Source organism: Heteronotia binoei, chromosome 2 (assembly GCF_032191835.1).
Source record: "Heteronotia binoei isolate CCM8104 ecotype False Entrance Well chromosome 2, APGP_CSIRO_Hbin_v1, whole genome shotgun sequence".
NCBI classification, from domain to species: Eukaryota; Metazoa; Chordata; class Lepidosauria; order Squamata; family Gekkonidae; genus Heteronotia; species Heteronotia binoei.
Window position 1 is genome coordinate 127768731 of NC_083224.1, and position 7277 is coordinate 127776007.

Consider the following 7277-nt stretch of genomic DNA (forward strand, 5'->3'; position numbering starts at 1 on the left):
TGTCATTGTGTCACACGTGCAAAAGTCCCCCGCTCTGGGAGGAAAGGGACTTGGCAACCTTACTAAAGGTTTGCAAGCAATGAAGACAAAGAGGACCATTAAAACTAGAGTTCATTTTAAATCTTATTCCATGGTGATGTGATGGCAGTGAATACTTGTCTACCAGCATGGCATCCACATAGTGTAGGCCTGCAGCACTCTTTTGGGTAGTCAGACCTCTTGGGATCTGACCTGCAGGAGGAGGTGGACTGCTTGGTGACCCACTGTGACTGCTTTCCATGATGCTGTGGATAAAATCTCTTGTATATGTACTGATTTGACCTCTAGCAGTGATCAAATCACATGGTTCTGGGGTACTAACTAGTCCAGTTGTGCAGAATAGCTTTCAGTTTATGCATTCTGAAGATATGGATGTGATTTTTTAAAATTCTAAAATCCTATAATTGGCTTATATGACTCTTGGACCTCCTGGTTGCTTAAATCTGTAATGTGGTATGTGTGATTGACTGGATTCAGGAGACAATAAATGCCTCAAGGGAGACAGAAGTCAGCCTTTAAACAGTCATATGTCCTCTCCTAAAGAATTCTACTCTGGACCTCGGAATAACTATCATCAGGCCTCATTTTCGACAGGACCTCACAGGAGCGGAGCTCCAGAACCTCTAAATTTTATTGTGCTCTTTCTTAACTCTCCTCCCCCCCCCCCCCAAAAAACACCCTTGCTTCTGGGCTCCATTTTTCAAACCCCATGAGAATTTCGCTGAACTCTAAGATCTGACAAACTTTCTAATATTTTCCTCCACAAAAAGTGGGGAAATAACCAACACATAAAGCAGATGGAAATCTTCATCATGCCACTGTGGCCACATAGGAGAAAGTCATTTAAAAAATTTGATGGGAGTAAGGTTTTATTATGACAATTATAATTCCAGAAGCATTTTAAGGTAGATGCTGTGCTGATATAATTTAGTACAGTAATGTCAGGGGTGTGAGGCACATGCAAAGGGCACCTTTTTCTACAAAAAGACCCCTATCATCCAGTTTCAAATGTATCATTATTGAACAAGATGAGTGACTGAATGTTGGCTGGACTTCATTCTTTGATGAAACAAGTGGTTTGGATCCTTTCCCATCTGGCTTCAGGCCTGATTATGCGATTGAAATGGTGTTGGTCAGTCTGGTGGATGCCCTGTATCAGGATATGGACAAAGGGAGTACAACCCTGGCAATTTTCCTAGACCTCTCAGCTTTCCATACTATTGGTCATGGTATCCTTCTGGAGTGCCTTTGGGAATTTGATGCACCATTTTGCAGTGCTTCTAATCCTACCTGGATGACAGGTTCTGAAGCTGATGCTGGGGGACTGTTGTTCAGTCCCTTTGTCTTGGGGGTCCTGCAAGGTTCCATCCATGTCTCAGTTCTGGCTTTTAAACCAGCTATGACTGTTCTATGAAAAGTTGCTGCCATGCTTTAACCATAGTATAAATTATGAAATACTGTCTCCTACTGAGGGACACTACTCATCCAATTTAAACAAGCTAACCCTCTCTGAAGCACCATCTTCATATTCTTTGAAAATCCCTTTGCTCTGTGGTTTACCACTGTCAAATTTTAGCGTGCCAGTTCCTTTAAGTTAGAGATGTATTTAGTTATACAACTCTGCAGAATTTTTAGGTTATTATACATATAATCATGCATTAATACTAGAGATTAGTATTTCTATATTGAAGATCTGTCCCTCATTTGCTATTCTAGGTTAATAGTGTTGCTATTCTAGGTTAACAGAGTCCTTTTCATTTATTACCTTTACGGGTTCCCAAATGCATTATTAGAAGAGCATACTATCCATAACCATTCTGAGATGCATGGTCACCATTTCATGAGTAGGGCAATGTGCATATTTTTATCTTCATTACACACTACACAAAAGGCAGTGGTTCTAACATAAGAGAAGCCATGTTGGATCAGGCCAGTGGCCCATCCAGTCCAACATTCTGTGTCACAGTGTCCAAAAACAAACAAAAAAAACCCCAAGTGCCATCAGGAGGTTCACAAGTGGGGCTAGAAGCCCTTCCACTTTGTTTCCCCCCCCACAAAGGAGCATCACTGCCCCAGACAGCGAGTTCAAACAATACACTGTGGCTAATAGCCACTGATGGACCTCTGCTCCGTGTTTATCCAATCCCCTCTTGAAGCTGGCTATGTTTGTAGCTGCCACTATCTCACGTGGCAGTGAATTCCACATGTTAATCACCCTTTGGGTGAAGTACTTCCTTTTATCCGTTCTAACCCAACTGCTCAGCAATTTCATTGAATGGCCACGAGTTCTTTTATTGTGAGAAAGGGAGAAAAGTACTTCTTTCTCTACCTTCTCCATCCCCTGCATAATCTTGTAAACCTCTATCAGGTCACTCCACAGTAGACATTTCTCCAAGCTGAAGAGCACCAAGCGTTTTAACCTTCATAGGGAAACTGTTCCAACCCTTTAATCATTCTAGTTGCCCTTTTCAGGACTCTTTCCAATGCTATATCCTTTTTGAGGTGTGGTGACCAGAATTGTGCACAGTATTCCAAACGAGACCGCACCAACGATTTATACAGGGGCATTATGATACTGTTTGATTTTGTTTTCAGTTCTTCCCAATAATTCCCAGCATGGCGTGGGCCTCATTTATTGCAATTGCAGTCTTGACATTTTCAGTGAGTTATCTACCATGACCCCAAGATCTGGTCGGTCTCTGCCAGTTCACATCCCATCAACTTGTATTTATAGCTGGGATTTTTGGCCCCAATGTGCATTACTTTGCACTTGGCCACATCGAACCTCATCTGCCATGTTGACACCCACTCACCCAGCCTCAACAGATCCCTTTCGAGTGACTTCCAATCCTCTCTGGTTCTCACCTCCCTTAACAATTTAGTGTCATCTGCAAACTTAGCCATTTCACTGCTTACTCTCAACGCCAAACCATTAATGAACAAGTTAAAGAGCATGGGACCCAGTACTGAGCCCTATTCTGAGTACTGAGTTCTATTCAGATGAAATGACAACCAAACGTTTTGCCAGCATGATCCCAGTATGCATGGTGAACATACTCAAACTATAATGACTAAAATGGGCAAGGCTTATAGGTTTTCTCAGTAGCACCCTGATGGGTAACTTCTTACTTAGAAATGTTGAGCAGTTCCATAGAAATTTAGAAAAGATTATATAACAACAAACTTTTGCAATGTTTAATGGGAATCGCAATAATTGTTTTTAACCCACTCAATATATATTTTAATGTTAGCCAGCCACTCAATGACTCTGAGCCAACCCTAACCCTGATGAGGTGGAACAGTCTTTTAAAACAATAACTAAATTCACACTATTTAGGTTGCTCAGTCACAGCTGGAAACCAATTTTTTATGTGAAAACCTGCCTGAAAGTGGGGAAGTGTTAGGGGTCCATCATAAAGGTAAAGGTTGTCACCTGTGCAAGTACCAGTTGTTTCCGACTCTGGGGTGACGTCACATCACGACATTTTCATGGCAAACTTTATCGGGTGGTTTTGCCATTGCCTTCCCCAGTCATCTACACCTTACCCCCAAGCAAGCTGGGTCCTCATTTTACTGACCTCGGAAGGATGGAGGGCTGAGTCAACCTTGAGCCAGATACCTGAACCCAGCTTCCACTGGGATTGAACTCAAGTCATGAGCAGAGAGCTTGGACTGCAGCTTACCACTCTGCGCCACTCCATCATACTCCACAATTAAAGTCAAACAAAAAGTCAACAATACCCATTCCACTAAACATTTGAGTGCTATTTCTCTCAATTAAAAAATAAGGATTTTATTTCCATAACAGTTGAAACCACAATACACAGATTTATTAGTCTGTTTATTAGATAGCCTAATCTTGCTATATCAATGTAATGGAACCCCCTTCTTCTTTTGCCTCTGGCAAGGAATAGAAAAATTGTGGACCAGAACTGGTTTTACACTGCTTTTGCAATCTGCAGAGGCATGCATGAGTAATTGCTCCTTTTTTTGCATTATCGTAACAGTGTAGTGATTTAACCAATTATCGCAAATCCTGTCACACCCTACACTATATTCATGTGGATCCTCCAACTTCCAGGAGCAGCAGTTTGAGGAATGCAGTGGGCTGCAGTGTGACTGAGTGCACACAGGTAAGGTCTGTTCTGTGAAAGCAGCTTCATATTGAAAGGAATGCAAATTACCCTGAGGATTCCATGACCCAACTACATACCCAACAACACTCAATGTGTACAATCGATATCATTGCTCATAACCTTTACATTTGTTCCTATAAATGAAGTTCCCATGTTTGTGCAGAGAGAGGAAGCTTTAACAGAAGCCTTATTTTCATAGTTAACAGAACATATCCCTTTTCACATCAGGTCTCTGCAGTCTAAACAGTACTTTATAGCAAGACAAAAAACCTGGCAAAAAGCAAGTTTCTCATTTCCCATGATTATTAAGTTGTTAAAACAAGAATCGGATAACTGGCTGAAGATATCATCTTTATTCCGGTTAATACCAGTGTTGCCTTGGAGGGATATTTGTCCTCAGAACAGGAGATTGTTTACACTATTGCATCAGATTTATTCCTTTCCCGCATCAAAGATGTTTATCAGTACTAGGGTACACTTCTATTACTGGAATGATCCACTTTGATTTTATGAGTGCTTTTAAGGCAACTCAATTTATAGGTATTTACCAGTGGTACTGTATGCTGTTTGAACTGCTTTCCAAGAAGCAATTAACCATCTACAGCAAAAATTGGTACATGAACTTCATGCAGAGAACTTAAAAAGTTGCACAAATTATAAATACATTGAACATACAAAAACTGGACCAAGTTCTTCAGCTCCCCAATTCACTGCTCCCTGGTTGGGGTTTTTTACAATGAAGGTAGGCTTTATATCATCATTAGAACTTTACTAACAGGGGACCCAGGGGAATTCCATTTTCCCCACTATTTCCTCTTTACCTGCCTTCTCTCCTTTCCACCCACCAGACTACCTTTATTTGCTCTATTTTCAGCTTTTCCTTCCAACTCCCAGGGAAAACTCTAGCTAAGTGCTGGCCAGCTGAGCCTTACCTATTTGCATAGTGGACAACCCACAAGGATTTGTAGGGCATACCTCCCACATTTCCACTTCCCCACACTTCCTCTTTCCTTCCTCCTTGCAGCTCCCGTATTCTCATCTTTCCTTGCTTTCTTCTCTTTTCCTCACCTACTGAACCTACCCATTATCTGCTCTCCAGCATCAGCTATATTCAGTATATAATTGCTTCATTTATATCCCAGCTTTCTCTGCAACGGAGACCCAAAGCAGCTTATTCTCCTCTCCTCTATTTTATCCTCTCAACAACCTTCCGAGGTAGGTTGGGCCGAGTGCAGGACTAGCTAAAAGTCACCCGATAAGCTTCCATGGCTGATAAGTCTGAAGCTCTAACTACTACACTGACTTCTATGGTGGCTGCTGCTGCTGAATAGTGACAAGCAATTACTGTGATTTCTGGCTACTGTATTTTAAAATACAAATACAAATGGTCCTTTCCACATTACATAGAAAAAATACTGGAACTAATAATGTGATTCTGTATCACAAAATTTAGAAAAATCCTATCTTTGTGATATTGTAGAACACTTCTGTAGTGAGTTCTAGTAAACTGACAAGCATCTAGATGTAAGCCTGTTCAGCAGTTAGTTGATCTTCCTCAGAAATTATCTCCCTAAAATTAACCATCTGCCAGGCCTGACTCCAATGAGACCTCCCCTCAAAGGCTGAGCAGACCTCTTCCTATCCCACTGCCTTTTGATGAGAGAAATCAAGGCTTGAATGCAGTCACTGAAAGATACAGGCACTTCTATTACTTGTTTGTTCTTTTTCTTTCATTTAGATTTCCGATCTTTCTACAAACCTGAGGCTTTTCCGATAGGCCTCCTCCCATGTTTTCTTCTGCTCTTTTTTTTGGCATCCTGTTCCCATTAGTTCAACAAAGATTCTAACACAAATATAGGTTGCAACATGACAGAAACTGATTATGCACTTCTGAACACTATAGCTTTAATCCAATTTTACCATTTATCTTTTAAAACCTTTAAACATACTAAACAGTTAAAATCACAATAGTAACAAGATAATTGTTAACTTTGTAACCGTTTCTCTGGTGGAAAAAATTACTCATGTACTTTTACTCTTTCAATACTAATCAACTCTTGAACTCTGACTATTAGGTTGAGATGCCAATATTAAAGCTTAACTTTAGAAAGAGCAAGAGTTCCTGGCATACAATTTATATTTAAACTTTTCCCCAGTAACTTAATTTTACGTGTCTGGAAACTGACTACTGGATCTCATTTTTTGATGCTTAACCAATGCAAGAAAGTGTTTACGGAGATTACTGCATACATAACACATTGCATTTATATAATGTTGTTCTGAGAATAAAGTATAATTTGAACAAAATGTAGTTCTCATCTATTAAACAATTGATTATATTTAACAAGAAACTTGAGGGGGGGCATTCCTCCATCTTCCCCTTTATCTCCCTCCAAGCCAACCTTTTCTTTCCAACCCTCCACCACCAAGTCAATCACTCCTTGTCTTTCTCTCTCTTTCCCTCCAAGCCAATCCTTCCTTCTCCTCCAAGCCAATACCCCATTATTCCCTTTCTTAGCCAATCCCTCATTTTTCCCTTTCTCTCTCTCCTCAAAAGCCCAGCCACCTTCTTTCTCTTTTCCTCTACCCGGCAGTGGTGGTAGTGCCGGAGAGTAGCTCCGGGTGGTGGCCAGGTCCTGAGAAGCTCCTTGTGTCTGATGCTGCCAGGCCTGGAGTGGCTCCCGGTATTTCCTGTTGCTGTGGCATTGCCCGGAATGGTACTCATTGTTCCCCACCCCCACAGCTGGGCCTGGATTGGCTCCAAAGGAGCAGCAGCTAGACCTTCAATGGTAAGCTGCATTGCCTGCACATGTGCAGACTTTTTTTTTTTAATCTTGGGCTGAGTTTAACCCCCCCCCCCAATGTAATTTTAAAAAACTTTATGGATTTTTATGCAAACCCATGGAGTCTCCAGAGTTGGTAGAAAAACCTGTCAGGGAGAAAGTGTCTGCTGAAATAAATATCTGCATGCAGAGGAGACGGCTGAGAATTAGATATAGATGTGCATACATCTAAAATGCAAATTATCTATTGTTGCCTTTATTTGTATTCATAACTCTACAAGGTGTTCAAGTGGTGTGATTTAACAAATACATACATACA